The sequence below is a fragment of the Leptonychotes weddellii genome, chromosome 6, assembly GCF_054177405.1.
Source record: "Leptonychotes weddellii isolate Sample4059 chromosome 6, ASM5417740v2, whole genome shotgun sequence".
Classification (NCBI taxonomy): Eukaryota; Metazoa; Chordata; class Mammalia; order Carnivora; family Phocidae; genus Leptonychotes; species Leptonychotes weddellii.
The window spans coordinates 10,411,083-10,430,947 of record NC_138374.1 but is presented as its reverse complement, the minus strand read 5'-3'; positions in this window follow the sequence as shown (position 1 = coordinate 10,430,947).

Genomic DNA, 19,865 nt, shown 5'->3' with positions numbered 1-19,865 from the left:
ACACACACACACAGAGTTTCTCTAGACAACCCTGACTCACATACACTGTTTATGCTCTCTGCTGTCGCTGGGTCACTGGCTGCCAGTTTCCACACGGCGGTCACTTCTGGGTCTGTGTTACTGATACCCTCTTTATCCTGAACACCAGACTTCATGCACAGTTGCCTACGGGGTTCCCTCAGCACCACATCAGCTCTGTCACAACACCGGCCTTCTTCGGGGTGCAATCTCAGAGGTCACCACCAGGGGGAGGAGTGACAGAGCCAGCCGTCCCAGTGGCCGGCTAGGGCCTAGGGGGCAGACGCAGGCTGCTGCCCAGCCCTGGCAGCGAGGAGCTGCCACGGAGGGACGGGGCTCTAGCGTTGTCACAGTTTTCCAGTGTTCAAGAAAGTCCGGAAATCTGTTCGTGTGAGAGCTCTCCATTTTTAAATGTTTTTTAAAAACCCAGCCGGCCCAACAAACCCCAACTGTAGGCCAGATTTGGCCTTTGGGCAGCCAATTAGCAAGCTCCAAGTCCCACTGTGCTGCATATACTTAATTCTGTCCCCAGTCCCTTCTGGGCCCCCCCTTTGCTGTGAGTTGAGAGTGTGAGGACTGTGGCCTGGGTTCCTTTGACCCCACTTGGGGTGAAGCAAGTCAACAGGAGAAGGGGGGGCAGACCGAGGGAACTTGGCTGCCTGCTCCCATTCTCTCTGTCTTGCCGAAATCCTTTTTCATTCCCCTGCCCATCCGAGGCTTTCATCCTGTCACTCACAGACCGCCAACAGCACCTCATTGGGTCCAGTTCAGAGCTGGCCTGCCTTCAAGGTGCCCCAACCCCTGGCCCCTCCGTTCTAGAGAAGTCAGCAGATGCCTCCAGGCCCCCTGGGTAAACAAAACTCCCAACTCTTCCCAGTCACCCCTGCGCTCTTACTGGCCTACACGGTCACGGGCGTTTTGAGGGTCGTGGTTGTGAGTCAGCACAGATGTCAGACTGAGTTCCTGTCCCAGCCTCCTCACTCGATACCTCTGTGAACTTCGGCAGCCTCTTCACCTTTTTGAGCCTCAGTTTCTCCCTTAGTTAAATGGTGACCATGTGAGTGTCATACTCTACTTGGGTAACGCATTTCATCTTGAGGACAACAGCTTACCCAAGACGGGCAGTGACGGGAGGACTGTTCCCCGCCCCGTTCTTCCCTCCATACTACCCAGTGTCAAGGGGACAGGGGCCAAGGAACAGGTCCATGGTGTTGGTCCTTCTGCTCTGCAACCTCAAGATGGTATCTGGGCAGAGTCCGGGGGAGGGGCAATGGCACCCCCGGCCAGTTTCTTCCCTCCCTCCCTATCTCTATAACCTCCCTGTTCGAGTCTGGACGACATCTCTACAGTACATTCCAGGCAGGGAATTTATGGTTGCAAGAAATAGGGAACAGAGACGCTCCCCCCTGCCGCCCCAGGCCAAAAAAAAGGACCTCAAGCAACAGGGTTTACTGCCAAGATCTCTGAGCCCTAAACCAGGGCGGGCCTCGAGGGGAGCAGGCGCTGAAGGAAAGCACAGAGCCAGGTGCCCAGGGTCTGGCATTGAACTAAACTGCCCGCAATCCCGGAAGCACTCTGTTCTCCTCCCCCCACCAGCGATTAGGACATTGGAATCAGGACGTGATGCCGTCGGGGGAGCACTCACATTGGTAACCACTGGCCATTCCAGAGATGGGCCTTCCGGGAGAATGGCCTCAGCAAAGGGCGACCCGGAAGCAGCATGTTCCCAGCAGCTGGAACTTATTACGGGCAAACACGAAGGAGTAGAGACGCAGGGGCTGTGGGAGGCACACGGGCTGTCAATGCTCCTGGCAGTTGGTCCCTAACGTGGCCGTCACCCCTTGGCGCCCCTCAACAGTGTGTACATGGTCAGGACCGAGGGGGACATTCCAACTCCAAAACTGAGACATAGGAAGGATGCCCCTTGATACAGCTCTAAGTAAAATGCAAGCAGATTCCATCCTAGGTGGCGGGGTGTTGAGCTGACAGAGCCCACGTGAGGGCCGGCTCCTGACCCGGAGCCTTGAAGGTGGACATGCTCAGCCGCGCCAGGCCCCACAGGCCTGCCTTCCTGCCAGTCCTCCATGGATGCAGGAAGGGTGGGACAGATTAGACAAGCTTCCAGCAACAAGGACCAGGTTGAGCATCAGTCACGTGGCAGTTCGCAGTGGGCAAGCTCCAGGAATGCGGCCCTTTATGAGTGACAGATTCTTGAAACTGCTTAGCTTCAAATGACCAGTGCAGTGTGGGAATAATAGGAAGAGCGGAGTTAACTCTCAAGTTCGCAGGCTCTGTTGGAGCTGATTTCTTGCACTCTGGAGGACACGGATGTGCTTCTGTCAGCTTCTAGCTGTATGAGGCAGAGAGTTCTGGAAGGTTATGGAAGAGTCTTCAGAGACGGCAGCGACTGCATTGGTAGCAGGGACATCACCTAGCTTTAGAAGGCCTTCCTCTCTCCCCTGCTTCCCCTTCAATCCCTCCCCAGGACACAGCTTCTATAGAATCTGAACTTGAACCTACATGGGCTCTCCATGGCCACACGGTCTCTCTTTATATCTGAACCTTTTAGCTTCCTCTCCCGCTGTTCACGGATTCCTCCTCTACATGTCTTCTTTTGTGTTTTTAATTTCAGGCTTATTGAGATACGACTCCCATACCACACAATTAACCCATTTAACCTATATGACTTAATGTTTTTTAGTATATTCACAGAGTGGTGGAGCCATCACCACAATCAACTTTAGAGCATTTTCATCATCCCCAAAAGAAAACCCCCATACTCATGAGCATTTACTCCCTGGTTCCCCCTAACCCTCCCCACACCCCCAGTCCCTGGCAACCATTATGTACTTTTGTCTCTATAGATTTGCCTGTCCCGGTCATTTCATCTAGTTTAATCATATAACACGTTGTCTTCTGTGACCAGCTTCTTTCACTTAGTGTTACATTTTCCAGGTTCAGCCCTGTTGAGGCAGGTGTCGTGCTTTCTTCTTTTTATTGCCGAAAGGCATCCATTGTGGATAGACCACATTTTACTTATCCACTCATCAGTTGATGGACATTTGGGTCATTTCCACTTCATGGCATTTATAAATGATGCTGCCGTGAACACTCATGTACAAGTTTTTGTGTGGACATGTTTTTTGTTTCACTCGGGCCTGTACCTAGGACTGGAATACCTGGGTCACACGGTGACTCAATGTTTAACTTTTTGAGGAACTTCCAGACTGTTTTCCAGAGTGGCGGCACCGTTTTACATGCCTACCAGCGGTGTGAGAAGGTTCAAATTTCTTCACATCTCATTCTCTCCATATCTTAGTTAAAATGTTCAAGCGCATAGACCTGACAGCTCAACGCTTATAAGCACCAGGTGATGCAGTTCACTGACTAGCTCATGGACTGTCTGCCGCGGGTCAGGTGCTCACCCCTGGTCAAATCAGCTAGGGCCAGAGTGATGAAGCACAGTCACGGGCTTCAACACACGCCTACCGAATGCCCGTCCCTTCGGCAGAGTCTCTGGGGAAGAGAAGAGGTCTACGTGACATGATTTCCTGAAGACAGAGCACCTGAAGACAATACCAGCTTCATCCCAGGGCCATATGGGTGAAGAGGCAGTGGGCAGAAAAAGAAACAGGTATGGCTTTTCTTGGGTCTTGAAATGAGGCAACTTAGTTACCCCTTGTAACTAGCTTGATCTGCTTCAGCCAACACTTCACAGCTACAAGAGTTAGGTCTAATTTTTCCAATTAGTTGCTTGAGCACCTGCAGGAGTTCCTAGGAGCAGGAAGCCCAGTGTCTTCATTGTAAGGCTGCTCCCTTCCAGAGTTGTCCAAGAACCTCAGGGGTGCGCTCAGATCGGTGGGGGTCGGTCCTGCTGTAGGTGCAGGCCGGGAGAGAGAACAGGTGTGATTTGTTCACCAGCTAGTGACTGCTTCAGAGGCACGCTCAGTTTTGCTGTTGAAAGGGGGCCCTTCCTTGCTGGGTAGGCCATTGCTTCTTTGGCAGAGACCTGGCCTGGATCCCTAAGGCCTCCACCCAGGGCCGCATTCCACACTCCGAGTTCAAAGATTTCTTGGATTATACGGATACACCCAGCAGGTGGATCCAGAGCTTCCTCCTCAACCATACCCTGTGCAGGAACTGGCATGGGATCCTCATTAAATCTCAGGATGGGGCAACAACATTGGTAGCAGGGAAGGCTTCTGCTCCTCTGGCTTGAGGCCCGGGAGCAATGGATGTGGACCTTTCCATTTCATTGAATTGCAAACTCACATACCTGTTCATAGAAACCGATAAACAGTTTAGTTAGCATAAAGAATATGGCTGTTCAGAGGGGTTCTAGGATGATGTGCAAAAGATGTTCTGCTAACAGAGGAGCCTGTGAATCTGGGGCACTTGTCAAGTGGCAAAACCAGGAGGGGCCCTGAGAAGCCCTCCACTGGGCTGCACATTCCCTCTAGGTGTGATGCTGAGGAGGGGCTTGTCACCATAACAAGACTTTTCCGAATACCTTCACCTGAACAAGAGTGTTAGCCAACTTTAACAGAACCCAGCCAATACTGTCAACGATTGTTTTACCTGTGGGCATCTGGGCCTCCAAGTATGTCCTTTCATGAACCCTCACCAAGCTCCCTCCCACCTCCCACCCTCACACCCCGAAACCCCTGTTCTCCCCATTTCTGATTTCTCTCACAGAGTTTCCCTCGGGAGCTGCTGTATCCCTTTCTGTCAGTGACCCTGTGTCTCTCCCAACAGCTTTTCCCGTCTTTGAATCTCAGAGAGAAAGGGTTGCGATCTGGAGCTTTTTGCCTCCAGAAGTCTCCTTGACTATTAAGACACGTTTCCACTCCCTGGCAACCAGATTTGCTCGTCAAGAGGTACTAAGGGCGGGGGCGGGCTTTCTCCACTCTTTCAAAAAGATTTATGCCACTTTCCACTCAGGGCAACGAGGGCCTCCCTGCCCTACATTTTCATAATTAAAAGAATCCACACAAAGATTCTTACCCGAATAATGCAAGTTCTGAGGTGACTCTGGGTAAAAAAAAAAAAGTTCTGAGGTGACTGGGTAAAAAAAAAAAAAAAAGTTCTGAGGTGACTCTGACATAGAAGCAGCTGGCATGATTTAGAAATTTCTCCCAACAGGCGTCCAATTATATTAACATTTTTGGAGGTAATTTTGACAAATTACTGGGTCATAAAGTCCTTTCAAACAAAAAAGATCATTATCCTAAATACATTTTTAAACCCTCAGGATTTAAAAATGTTAAAAATATTGTAACCCTTCCGTTTTGATTTTTTGTTCACTACATTCACCCTAATGATCAAGATATCAGAAAATACATAGTTTAAAAATAAAATGACATTTTGTGATTATTTCATGAAGTTTTAAGGATACATTTTCTTAGAATGGCACAAAAGAGAGAGAGGAAGAGAGAGAGAGAGGAGGAGGTAGGTTGGAAGGGAGGAAGTGGGTCCCAAGAATAACTTATTATTAATTAGTACAAAATGTGTGGCTGAAATGGCTGATTTTGGATAAATATGATTTTTTGTGATACATTACAATGTGAAACTCAGAATCTTTCTTTAGAGCTAAGGCTTTACCAAAGCTATTGAAAGGGGTGAAATCACCCCGGGGGGTAGGGGTGGGAGATGAATCTAGAGTACAGGTTAAGACTGGCTTGGCCTCTGGCCTCGGTGGACTGTGGCTGTTAAATTGGTCCCTGGGGTCCTCAGATCCTGGCTCTTCATCCCAGCACCCCCAGTAACTCACTGTGTGTTTCAGCAAGCCACTTCCCCTTGGACTCATGACACTGCTTCAGTTCTGTGATTCTTACATAGAATTCAACCACACAAATTATTAAAATCTGAGGCGAGGTAGCCCCTGTTGACCAGTAGGGGGCAACTGATGACTGTGCCTTCCATTTTTACCCCAACCCAAAAGAATACTTTACCACTTTCTCCGGAAATCATTCCTATGATTAGGGGCTCCATTTCGGAATGAATTATCCCTTTCATTGTTTTCTTCTTATTATTATTTATTATAATACAAATGATACATCAACAGAGACTAAGGTCGTATTTGGAAACCAAGTAAGAGGAGCAAGTGCAGAGATGTAGTGCTGGTCTAAAGATTAGAACACAGATGTGCACTCATTTACTTTTCCATGCCATGGATGAAAGAAACACCCCCATTTTCTAAAATCGGGGAGATTTGTGAATCAGAAATAATTGAATTCACGATTTGATTAACATTCCATTCCAATAATAGAAACTGACAACACCCATCTGAGATCTGGCCCAGTCACATTTTGGTTGGTTTTCTAGCAACGTAAGCCAGAGTGTGAGGGAAAAGGCAAATGTTCTCAAGCACTTTAATGCCAGGTTTATTCTTTCATAAGGAGAGGGATCAAAATAATGTTGATAGGAAACAATTGGATTTCCTTGTATGAGACTGGACCATTTTACCCTTGTATGAGAATGGAAACATCAACAATGAGGCATGTTTGTTTCTTAGATAACTTGTGAGAAAAACATCCCCCCCCACACACACCACCACCACCACCTTGTCTCCCATAGCCCTTGCTGGTGGCAGTAATTATGGGAAATCAGAGCACCCATCATCATTCCCCCTCTTGGAACCAGAGCTGCCTCCCTCTCTGCAGAATGAGCAAAGTATGGACAGAGAAGAGACGGAACATGATGGTAGAGTCTAAAGCCTGCATTTGAAAAATGCAAGAAAAGAGTGAGAGGCAACTTCTTTCTGTGGAGAGAAGTGATGCCACTGAGGTAGATTGGCAGTTCAACCCTCCTATCAAGAAAGGCTAGAAAAGCTGCACTAAACATATAATAAGATGTATGTTTGAAAGTGAGCTACCAAGGGATGAGGATTTGAGGGCCAAGATCCTGGAGAGAAGGGTTAGCAGAGAGATCAGCTTTGAGGCATTTGCCCATTCTCAAGAGGCAAAGACGCTTCCAATGTTTTATGCTAAAGAGACAAAAATTGGAGTTCACGGCCACCAAGGAGGCGGAACCTAAGTAAACCCCTCAGGCTTTCAGCTGGGACTTCCCAAGAGACAGGTAACAATAGAAAAACCCTCACAAGGATTGAAGCCCAGTTTCTAATCAGCTTGATTTTTGGTTGGATTAAGCTTAACCACAGTGCTCTTGTCATTTTGTGCCAGCTAATTCTCGGTGTGGGGAAGGTCCCATGCATTGTAGAACGTTTAGCAGCCTCCCTGGCCTCCACCCACTAGCTGCCAGTAGCACCCCCCCCACCCACCAAGTTCGCACAGCCCAAAGTGTCTCCAGACATTGCCAAATGCCCCCTGGTGGGCAAAATTGCTTCTGTTTTAAAACCAGAGTTTAAGGGTATCTGCCCAGACCCTAACTGCCTGCTAGAGGCAAAAATAAATCTCACCATCACCTACAGCCTCAATTTATATACATGGTTTTTCGTACACGACATCCAGCACCTAATAAATCATTCTAAAGAGTTGATAAAGTTGACAGACATAAAAAGACAAAGCCACAATCATAGTGGGAGATTTTAGGACACATTTCTCAGGAATTGACGGGATAAGTAGAAAGAAAAAAAAAAATCAACCAGATTGGACAACAGCCTTACTCCTGTGAAGAGGGGAGGGTTTCTGAGAGGGCATCAGGTCTAGTTGCATGAAAGAGAGGGTTCCGGAAGAAAGAGGCTATGATGTTGTGATTTATAATAAATACATATTTGGTCTTCGACTCTGTTCCTGGCACAGTTAGTTCTTAAACACTTGGGATTTTCTAAGTGGGGAGAGCTATAAAGGTGTCTTTTGTTATGTGAACGAGGTGATTTTTGGAAAGCCACCTAAGGATGGGGACTGGTCACTAGAGGAACACCCTAATCAAGGAGGTGGAGCTTTCAGACCCACTCCCAGACCTCTGGGGAGGGGAGAGGGGCTGGAGACTGCATTCAGGTCACCAGTGACCAGTGATTTAACCGATCATGCCTGCATAAGGAAGCCTCCATAACAACCCAAAAGGAGGGAGTCTGGGGAGCTTCCCAGTTGGTGAACATGTGGAGATTTGGGGAGAGTGTTCCACTTGGAGAGTGCACAGAAGAAGAGTGCCCTTTCCCCATACCTTGTATCTCTTCCATCTGGCTGTTTCTGAGTTATATCCTTTTATAATAAGCCACTAATCTAGGAAGTAAAATGTTAAGTCTCTGAGCTCTGTGAGCCACTATAGCAAATTAATTGAACCCAAGGAGGGGTCACAGGAACCTCCAATCTGTAGCCAAAAGCACAGCTGATAGTCTTGGCCAAAAGCACAGCTGATAGTCTGCACTTGTGCTTGGTATCTGAAGTGGGGGGTTGGGGAGGGCTGTCTCGTAGGACTGAACCCTTGACCTGTGCAATCCGACGCCCTCTCCAGGTCTGTGGCATCCGAATTGAGCTGAACCATGTAGGACACCCAGTTGCTGAGGGAGAATGGCTTGGTGGGTGGTATGGAAAAAACCCACGCATCAGAACTGGGCAAGGAGTGTCTATGTGGGTCCCCTCCTTCCAGAGGCCTAATGTTCTAAGACCTTTCTTCTATGGTGGTCAAGGTTCCTGCACACGCGCCGATGTTTCTTTTAGTTCTTCCTCTGAAGACGACGCGTGGCTGCTCTGAGAGCCTCCGTCGTAGCTCAGTCCTGTTTGAGTCAGCAAAGGCTAGGAGGCAAGCAAAAGGGCAGGCAAAAAGCACTTTCGGATCAACTGGGAGGTGTCTCCAATCGCGTGGCAGCTGAATTCTCCTCTCCCACCCCGGCCATTGAGGTACCACAGGGCATCACCAGACTTGGAGAGTCCTATTACCTGAGGGCAGTCTGAATTGGGAGGAAGTAGGACTGAATCTCTGATTTCCGTCTTCACTCTCCCCTCAATATTTTGGCAAGAAGCACTCCAGCACACAGAAGAGGGGCCAGTATTAGTGATACCATGTGGCAGACATTATTCTTGCTGCTAAGACACAGAGAGTGTAAGCCTGGGATAAGAGATGGATAAGGCGTATCCTTTGCCTTCAGGGAGCTCGTCTCAGCCCAGCAGGGGTGAGGGGGTGATTGGCAATAGAACAAGTGAAGCAGGAGTTTGGATGCAGGGTGCCGGGGCAATGTATGGCAGAACATAATGTGCTGATAAGATGCAGATGTAATCGGGACTCCTATGAGTGATTCGTAGAGAGAGAGGACAGTAGATTAGGGGAATCTAGTTAAGCCTTTGAGCATCTTCTAGGGGAGCAGGGGTAACATGAACAAAAAGGCCTGCCGGGAAAATGTATGAAGTACATTCAGGGAAATTTTTATTCAGCAATGATTGAGAGCCTGCTCTATACCAGACCCCGGACTAAGAGCCAGATGTCCATCAGCAAACAAGACTCAGTCCATCCCCCCATGTTCCTTTGGGCCGATCTAGTAGGGAAGGTTGAAAAAGAAAGAGGTAATTTCAGGGCCTTGATGGGGAGAAGTTCCCCGGTGAGCTGTCTGGAGTCGCTAGAGCACAGAATATATGCAAAGCGGTAGAGGTAGGCATGTCTGTCAGGTTACGTGGGGACCATACTTGCCTTAAAATTCAAGGTGAGATCTTTTGCCCAGTTTGGGGACAGGGAGCTATCAAATTCCGTTGAGCAGGGAAGTGGCAAGTTACACATATGCACATTAGACAAGATCCTCCAAATTGGAGGTCAAGATGGAGTGAACACTGGCATGCATGCAGTGGATAGGATGGATCTTGGGACCTGAGCTCAAGCCTGTCGGACATGGAGGCCCCCTGTTAGTACTTGTCCTTGTTTTTACTCCCACTGCCTGTGAAGATCAGACGCTTGGCCTGACCTCTGGACAAGGCTCAACAGCTAACACTCTGTGGGGGGAGGGGCAATTTCTTACATTACAGGCTGTTTCTTTCCATATAGATCCCTTGGTCACTAGGGCTTCATTTTCAGTCTTTTTTTGGGAAAAAATTTGTTTTAAGCATAATCACTATAGAAATTAATATTTTTTTTTCTTTTCTTTCTTTGTTTTTTTTTTTTTTTTTATCCCTGACTCCTTCCAGCTGGGAGAGACATTGGAGATATTTGGTACAGCCCTCTTATTTTCAGATGTGGATGTCAGTGTTCAGAGAGCTCAGGTGACTTCCCCACAGGTGATGGCAGATCTCAGAATAAACCAGATCACCAGTGTGGGCATTTGATGATGTTGCCTGCTCACACTTTCCCCTTCTTCTGCTAACAGAAGAACCTCAGTTTTAATTTGGGAAAACTCTGATCTTCCACTCTTAGCCCACGTGGCTCAGATGGAGCTGAACTCCCTCCCCTCCGTACCGTTTCTCAGGCTTAGCCAATTAGAGTTCCAGCATCAGCTCAGTGGTTTTTGCTGAAGCTTTGAGAATCTGTCTTTTTTAGGAGAACCTGGAGTTTCCAGGGATCACCATGCAGAGAAAACAGTCCCCCAAATGAAGTTGATCAGAGGAAAACAAAGTGGAGAGGTGGAGTGAGACCAAGTTCTAATAACTTAATTTGAATCCCTGGATCCAACCATGCCTGACGGCTCTCTACTCCTGGACTTTTCAGTGTGTAAACCAATGCATTTTATTTGTTTTGTCTTGTATGTCACTTGTAAATGCACCTGAACTGATACATTTCTGACTTGCATTCGTTCCTCTTTCTGACCCACAAATGTTAATCCTTGGGCTTGTCCGGCAGGCCACTTGAGTCTGTGACATAATTTCTTTCCCCATCTATAATTGCCTCCTGCTGTGGAGACCCTCCCAGCAAGATGATGATGGCAACAGGATGTGAGTGAAGGGGTAAGCCATGGTTCAGCAACATGGAAAGGAGGCTTGGTTTCTAAAGACTCTGGCCCACATTTCACCATAAATATCAATGGACTTCTGTAGTGACATCAACATTAGTAGAAATACAAACAACCTGTTCCAATGAGAAACTAATCAGGATATACAGAATTCATCATTTCTGCCTCTGCAGGTGTACTATACATATATATAAGTATAATATGTATATATATCAATTATACACACATATGTATGTATACTCATATATAGATATATTCTGTTTTTAGAAGTAATGTACTTCCATTGCAAAAACTTTAGAATACAAAAAATACATATAAAGAAAAAAATTTTTCCATGCTGTAAACACCCAGGGATAATTGCTATTCGCATTATATTTCTTTTTATTATTTTTTCCTATGCATATATACTTTACACAATTATTAGGCCATATATTCACTTTCGAGTATTGTTAAGTGAAAAAGCAAGCTGTAGAAGAGAAGGTTAATTACAGCATTTAGGTTGCGTTTGTGTATGTATCTTATGTTAGTCCTCTCAGGTCTGGGAAACATGTCAGATTATAAATAGACATTTTCTCTGGAAATGAAATACAGAAAACTTTTACTTTGTAAGTCCTACATTTCAGGACTCTTTCAACTTTGGGGGAAAACTACGGGTTTCCTTTGTAATATGAGTAAGTAAAGATGAATGGCAGTTTCCTTAGCATCAATCCCTCATTCCTTGTTTTATATCACATACACAGATGAACATTGTTTTTTATTCCCCAACCCATCTGTTAAAGACCAGTGTTTATAAAGTTTAAGTGAGCTGTATCATAGAGCACAGATCTTGAATGATATAGCTAGAAACAGCCGGAATTTAGCACTGGACCTTTGAAGCTCAGGGGCTACTTAAATCAACGGTAAGCAATCACATACAGCAATCAGATGCCTGCAGGCGGGGGCTCAGCAAGTCTGAGAGGCATTTGATATGATATATTACACATCAAACCTGAGCTGCTAAAGGCCTGATAGAAAGGCACAGTGGGCTAAGGGCACCAGGGTCATTGAGGCGCCCCTCCTACCACATGAGGAGGCATGAGCTGAAGGGCCGAGGGCAGGGGACCCACCCTGTCCTGGGGGGTGCAGAGCCCCATGCATTGGTGCCAAGGATGCTGAGCTTAAGGGTTCTGTTTGAGGATGGTCGCACCACGCACCACTCCTGAGATCCTGCTTTACCATTTTCCCAGCTCTCTTATGCATTCAACTTCTCTCTCTCTCTCTCTCTCTCTTGTTTTTCCCAGCAGCATCCAAAATATCTTCAGGTTACTCTCATCACTCTATCCCGTTCTTGCCCCACCCCTCTCCTCCCTTGCAAAGCCAAATTTCTTGAAGGAGTTGTCTACACTCGCCAGCTCTGCTTTCTGACTCCCAGTAGAAACCTGTCTGGCTGGCTCAGGGGAGCTGCCCCTGCCCTTGCAAGCCTTGTGCAAGTCTAGAAGCACATGGTCTCATAGCTGAAGCCCAGCTGGTCTCCTAGAAACTTGGAATGGGGACTGCAAGCCCATCAGGATCAGATACTCCTCATCTCCCCTTCCCTCCCCTCCTTTCCTCTCTCTTCCTCTCTTTCTCTCTGGACATCTCTTCCTTTCTCCCCCTCTTTCTACTTCTCATCCAGCACCACCCCATAATGACCACTCCAGCGCCAGGCAGCCTCAGGATCTTTGGCTCCCACTGCCAACAGACGATGCCCAAGAGAGATGGGACTTAATTAGCCCGGTAATTTCCTCAATTGAGGAGACAAGTCCTCGGTCACTGGCCTCATATTACAGGATACAACTATTTTAGGGCCACTGGATCATGGACAGAATACCCTCCCTTAGAAGGGACGGTGGGGAGAAGAACAGGCCATGAGAAGCATCTTTGTTTTCTTCCCATGCCACTCTTTAACCCAAGGCGATTCATTTATGTGCTTGGCAGCCTGAAAGCTGCTCTCACTGAGGTCATAAACAACGTCTTTGTTGTTGAATCCAATGGAGAGTTCCATTTCCTTCTGTATATGGATGTTGAGCAGCTTTTGAAACTATTGACCCTTCTCCTGCTCCCTTTGCTATGACTTCCATGAAATGGACAGTCCTTCATCTGCTTCCTTCTAGCCTGTCTTGTGGGCTCCCATTTCTCTACCTCTCCTCTCGAAGTCGGCCTTCCACTGGACCCAGATTTTCCTTTCTTCTCTGGAGTCCTCTCTTCCTTTCTAGTCCCTCCCCAGGCAATCTCCTTCTCCCACATGCTCACAATCACCTGCTCTGCACTGATTGGTTCTAACTTTATATATCTGCCTGACCTCCTCCCAGACCTCTTCAACCACCTGGACAGCTCCCCTGGATGTCCCACAGGAACGTTGATGTCACTGTGTGTACACTTGAACTCATCACCTTCTCCCTCAGACTTTCTCCTCTCCTGTTGTTTTCTACTTCTGCAGATGGCGCTACCCACTCGCCCAAGCTGGAAACTGGACACCATAGTCAAATACCTGTCTCTCCATCACTCTCCACACCCAACCAAATACCCAACACAAAAGAATTGACAATAATTTCTTAATATACCAAACACCCAGTGCTCTACTTTCTAAGTACCTTTTCTTTCTCCTCCTGCCACCACCCTCATTCCTAGGGTCATTCAAACAGCCTCTGTATCTTTAGTTTTTCAAACTCCAATCCAGTCACCGCCGCCCCCCCCAACCCCCCCCCACTAGCCAGAATGTTTTTTCCTTCCTCTTATTTATCCTTATTATTCATTTATTTATTTTTAAAGTAAGCTCTACGCCCAATGTGGGACTCAAATTCCTGACCCCAAGGTCAAGAGTCGCATGCTCTACAGACTGAGCCAGCCAGGTGTCCCTCCTTCCTCCTTTTTAAAAGAAATGTAGTGCTAGTACTTTTATGTATACACAAAGACTCAAACCACTACCAAACAATGAAGGCAGGACAGCTTTAATAGAAATACATACTTTGTTACTTTTTAACTTCTTGTTATGCAGAATTTTGAACATACACTAAAGGAGACAGATTATAATGTTCTTGTGTTCCTTCCCCTCCAGGTCTAACAAGCATCAACCCAGGGCAGGCCTGCCCCATCCCTATCCCAACCCACTCCCCCCTCACATAATATTTTGAAGCAAAGCCCATATATCCTATCATTTCATTCATAAATATTTCAGTATGGATTTCTAAAAGATAGAGATTTTAAAATACCATTACCACACCTAAGAAGAATTAATAATTCTTTACATCATTAAATATCTAGTGTTAATATTTCCAACTGTCTCATAAATGTCATATATTTTTTAAAAATTAGGATCGAAGTAAGATCCATACATTGTGATTGATTGCTGTGTCTTTTTTTTCCTTAAGATGTTATTTATTTATTTGAGAGAGAGAGAGCACAAGGGTGGGGGCAAAGGGAGAAGTAGGCTCCCTCAGGGAGCCCAACATTGGGCTTGATCCCAGGACCCCAAGATCATGACCTGAACTGAGGGCAGACACTTAACTGACTGAGCCACCCAGGCGCCCCAACTGCTGTCTTTAAATGTCTTTTCATTTGTTGGTTCTCCATCTCTTTTCCTTGCAGTTTATTTACTGAAAGAAAAATAGAAACTTGTGGTCTGTCCTGTAGGGTTTGCTGGTCTGGATTTTTATTGATTGCATCCCCATGGTGTCATTTCACTAGATCCTGTCTTCTGTATTTTCTATATATTGGTAACTGGATTTAGAGAATATCCTAGTCAGGTTAGGCTCCATGACAAAATACTGTGGATTAACCAATAGAAATGTATTTCTCACAGCTCTAAAGGCTGGAAAGCAAGAACCGGGTGCCCGCATGGGCGGGTTCTATGAAGATGCTCCTTCCAGCTTGCAGACAACTGTCTTCTTGCTATGTTCTTACGTGGTAGAGAGGGAGCTCTGATCTCTCTTCCTCTCCTTAGAAGGACATTAATCCCATCATGGGGCGGGGGGGGGGCACACCTATGACCTCATCTAAACCTAATTGCATCCCCAAGGCTCTACCTCCAAATATCATCACATGGTGGGGGGCGGGTAGGGCTTCAAGATGTGAATTCTGGGGGGACAGAAGCATTCACTTCATAACAGAGCATATCTTTTTTTATTAGTAGCATCATTGAGTCAAACTCTTACTACACTGGGTCTTAAGGTTAATTGATTTTCCTTAGTAATTTAAACCGCTTGGACAAGTAAATGTTTCTAAATCTGATTATGTCCTCCCCTGTGTAAAATCCTTCAGCAATTCCCCATTTTTCTTAGGCTAAAGTTCAAAGGAGTGATCATGTGATTATTCCCTGGCCACCATGTTTGACCAAGGGGTGAACATGTGGCCCCAGCTGGCCAGTCAGAGCCCTTTACCAAGCTTTTTCTGGTGGAGCAGCTGGGAATCTCTTTTGCTGTGGACTCACCCTAAGGGAGGCTCAGAGAAATTTCTCTGGAAGTTCTCTCCTTTCCAGGATAGGACTTCTGCTAGCCCAGTGGTGCTTAACCCTGGCTGTACAATAAGCAAGATTCAAAAAAAATACACAAACCCATGAAAAAAGCCAGACACAAAAGGCCACATATTGTATGATTCCGTTTATATGAATGTCCCCCACAGGCAAATCTATAGAGAAAGAAAGTAAATTGGTGATTGCTGGGGGTAGGGAGAAGGAGGAATGGGGAGTGACTGTTGAGGGGTCTAAGGCTTCTTTATGGAATGATAAAAATGTTCTGGAACTAGATATCAGTGATAGTCGCACAACTTTTAAAAAGTACATGTTATGGTATGTGAAGTATATCTTGATGAAAAAAAAAAGTACCCAAGCCCAGACTCCCCCAGATCAATTAACTAAAAAATTCTATGGGTGGGGTCCCGGAGTTGACAACTTTGTAAAGCTCCGCACATTATTCGAATGCGCAGCCAGCCTTGAGAACCACTGTGAGGATAACACACCTGCTCCCTGTCTTCCCCACTCACTCCTCCCAAGGGCAGGTAGAGAGACTGGGGAGGGAGTGCTTAGCATGCTTGCTCGAATTGTGTCTCTGTCTCTCTCCCATTCTCGCCCCTCTCTTAGATCAGTTCAATAGAGAAGATATCCAGAAGCCCAGTTATGGCCATAACTGGGATCTTAGTCTCTGCTATGAACTGAATTGCATCTCCCCCAAATTCATACATTAAAGCTCTAATCCTCAGTGTGACTGTATTTGGCCATATGGAGAGATAATTAAGGTAAATTAAGTCATAAGGGTGGGGCCCTGTCTCCATAAGAAGAGTAAGAGACACCGGGGATGAGCTCACACAGAGAAAAGGCCATGTAAGACACAGAAGGCAGCCAGGAGAGAGGCCTCAGGAAAATCCAAACCTGCTGACACCTTGAATATGGCCTTCCAGCCTCCAGAACTTGAGAAAATAAATTTCTTTTGTTTAAGCCACCAGTCTCTGGTATTTTGTTATGGCAGCGTGAGCTGACTAATACAGTCTCCAATTCAGCGGTTTCTGTAATAGAGCAAGAGATAGGTAATCATATCTGTAAATGATGATAAGCTTGTCTTATCTTTTCTAATTGTTATGCCTCCTACTTTTTTTTATCATGTTTTGCATTATCTAGAACCTCCAAAAAAATGCCAGATATCAGGAATAACAGACTTTCTTGTCCTGTTCCTTAAGTTAATAAGAATGCCTCTAGTATTTCATGGATAAGTATGATGTCTGCTTTTCATTTTTGATTTCTGTCTCAGTCCATCCAGACTGCTATATAACAAAGTACCACAGACTGGGTAGCTTATAATTCACAGAATTTTCTTTCTCACAGTTCTGGAGGCTGGGCGTCCTAAATCAAGGCACCAGCATGGTTGGATGAGGGCCCTCGTCTGGGTTACAGACTTCTTGCTGTGTCCTCACATGGTGGAAGGGGCTAGAGATCTCTCTGGAGCCTCTTTTATAAGGCACTAATCCCATTCATGAGGGCTCCACCTCATGACCTCATCACCTCTCAAAACCTCGCCTACTAATACCATCACATTGGGGGTCAGAGTTCAAAACATGAATTTGAGGAGGACACAAATATTGAGACCCTAGCAGACATGTTTCTTTAAATTACTAAGTCTTGACACGCTATCTTGTTCCTGCCCACCTGTTCAGATCCTTCTGTTGCTTCCTCTGCACACTCACTATGCTTTCCACGAAAATAGCTACAGACTGTTTTCTGGACTTGCCATCCTCGTTGATGGCTCCATACCTTTGTTCATCCTCTTCTTCAGCTAGGAACCCCCTCCCCAACCTTCGAATGCCTGGCAGCTTAGAGAGAACCAGATAAAATTGTAGTTCCTCTTGAGGCCCAGGACATAGGGAAGAAGATTCCTGCTTCTCTCCCCATTTGGAAGAATATTGGAGAAAACAATCTCACTGCTGTTCTCCTCTGCTTTAATTGCTTCCTCCTGGGGAGAAGTGGCCAGTCTGACAGCACTCCTCACATCAGTGGGGAGGTGGGGGGTGGGGGGGACGTAACTGCTCTTAAAGGCAGGGCCCCAGGCTCCACCCTTCTTGCATTTCCTGAATTCACCTATGATGCTCTTGGTGGTTAGCACTCTGTGACACAGCTACCCTCCGCAGGGGGGTGGGGGAGGGGGTGGGGGAGAGGGGAATCTGTCATTCTCATTCCAAACACCTCCACTGTGACTGGGACAGGGAGGATAGGTCCAGCGACGCTTGCCGTATGGGCCCTGCCCATTCAGTTCAGTGGCGAGAGAGGAGGACTAATCTCCCTTAGGCCTAGGTTTAAGCCATGTTCAAATGCAGCTTTTACTGGAACTTTCATGAGGGTTGGCTTTTGGTTTCCCATCTGGCTAGGGATTCTTGGACATATATTCCATTGGTGTGCATCCTGGAGGAGAGGCAGGGTGAGTGACCCTCTTACAGACTCACTCGGGGCTCTCATGAAATATTTGCCAGATAAACGAGTGAACTGATTTATGTACCCCAGCATTTCCCTCCTCTAGTAGTAGCTGCTGTCAGCTGGGTACCTTTAATGAGCCAGGCACTATGATCTCATTGCATCTACCCAACATTCTACCAAATATGTATCATTGTTTCCATTATAAAAAAAGAAATCCGGGACGCCTGGGTGGCTCAGTCAGTTAAGTGTCTGCCTTCGGCTCAGGTCATGATCCCAGGGTCCTGGGATTGAACCCCACATCAGGCTCCTTGCTCAGCGGGGAGCCTGCTTCTCCCTCTGCGTGCTGCTCCCCCTGCTTGTGCTCTCTCGCTCTTTGACAAATAAATAAAATCTTAAAATGAAGAAGAAGAAGAAATCCTATATACTAGTACCATACATACTAAGTATCTTAAAGCAAATCTCTGCTTTAAAAAAAGTAGCAGACTCCGTTCCTCACAAAATCTGGCTCTAGTCTCTAGTTAGTCTTCATTCTGGCCTGCTCCTTAATGTGCCTCTGTATTGGTCATATGCGTTCCTGATCTTGCTGAAACATGCACTCTCCTACCTTAGTCCCCACATTCATTCGATTGCAAATATTTGTTGAGCACGTACTGTGTGCTGGGTACCAAACCAGGTGCTGGGGACATGGTGAGTGATCAAGGCAGACACAGTCTCTGACCTTAATGAGTTTTCCTTTAGCAGGTCAACAGACTTGAACAAGCACAGTGAGTGCTACAAAGGAGAACTTAAGGCTGATGGGTGTGAGACAGAGGGAGTTAACCTAATTTGGGGAGCCAGGCCAGACTTTCCTGACAAAGTGATTAATTTCAGCGAAGGTCTCCATGTGTTTGCTCAGGCTGCCTCTTGGGCTGGAATGCTTTTCCCACTGATTTTCTGTGGCCCCTGTCCATTATTCAACATCCAGATCCAGCAAAATTTCCAGAAGTCTGTCGATTTTTTTGTTAAAATATAAAATAAGAGGCTAGGAAGTAAACAAATGAAAACCAAAACCGTTAGAGGTATTTCATCATTGGGGTAGAAACTGTTCATTGCCTACCAATATCTTTTCCCCTCTTCTTCCTCAGTAATAGCAACCTAAGTTTTAGCTGAGCCTTTGTCCACTCAGCAACCTTTGTAGCTAGGCTTGGTTGTGGAATGTAAGTGGGTGCTACCACAAGATAGGTCCTTAAAAGGAGGAAGTGAGCTCCTTTTTTCCTCCTTCCCATCCTAATGCTCAGTGGATATGAAGACTGGAGATCCGCCTCAGACCATGCTGATGAGGGCTACCTCCTAGGGATGATGGAAAAGAAGCTGGAAGTAGCCTGGGTCCCAGATGCCCAGAGAAACACTGAATTAGTTTCCTGGGGCTGCCACAACAAATCACCACTATCCGTGAGGCTCAAAACAGCAGAAATTTATTCTTTCACGGTTCTGGGGTCTAGAAGTCCAAAATCAAGGTATTAGCAGGGCCATGGTCCGTCCGAAGACTCTAGGGAAGGATCTTTCCTTGCCTCTTCCAGCTTCTAGAGCCCCAGCTGTTCCTTGGCTTGTGGCAGCATCGTTCCAATCTCTGCCCCCTTGTCACACGGCCTTTTGCTGTGTATCTCCCTGGGTCCTCTCCTCTTCTTCTTCTTCTTCTTTTTTTTTATAAAGATTTATTTATTTATTTTAGAGGGGGGGTGGGGGGAAGGGGCAGAGGGAGAGAATCTTCAGGCAGACTCCCCCGCTGAACATGGAGCCCCACACAGTCTGGATCTCAAGACCCTGAGATCGTGACCTGAGCCAAAATCAAGAGTTGGACACTTAACTGACTGAGCCCCCCAAGCATTCCTCCTCTCCTCCTCTCATAAAGACACCAGTCATTGGATGTGAACTTACCCTAAATCAAGGACGATTTCATCTTGATATCCTTAACTGATTACATCCCCTATTTCCAAATAAGGTCACATTCTGAGGTTCCATGTGGACATGAATTTTTGGGAGACACTATTCAACTCACTACACCCACTATACAAATTCTAAAATGCCTTTTCAAAGGAGCAGAAAAAACTGTTTTCTCTT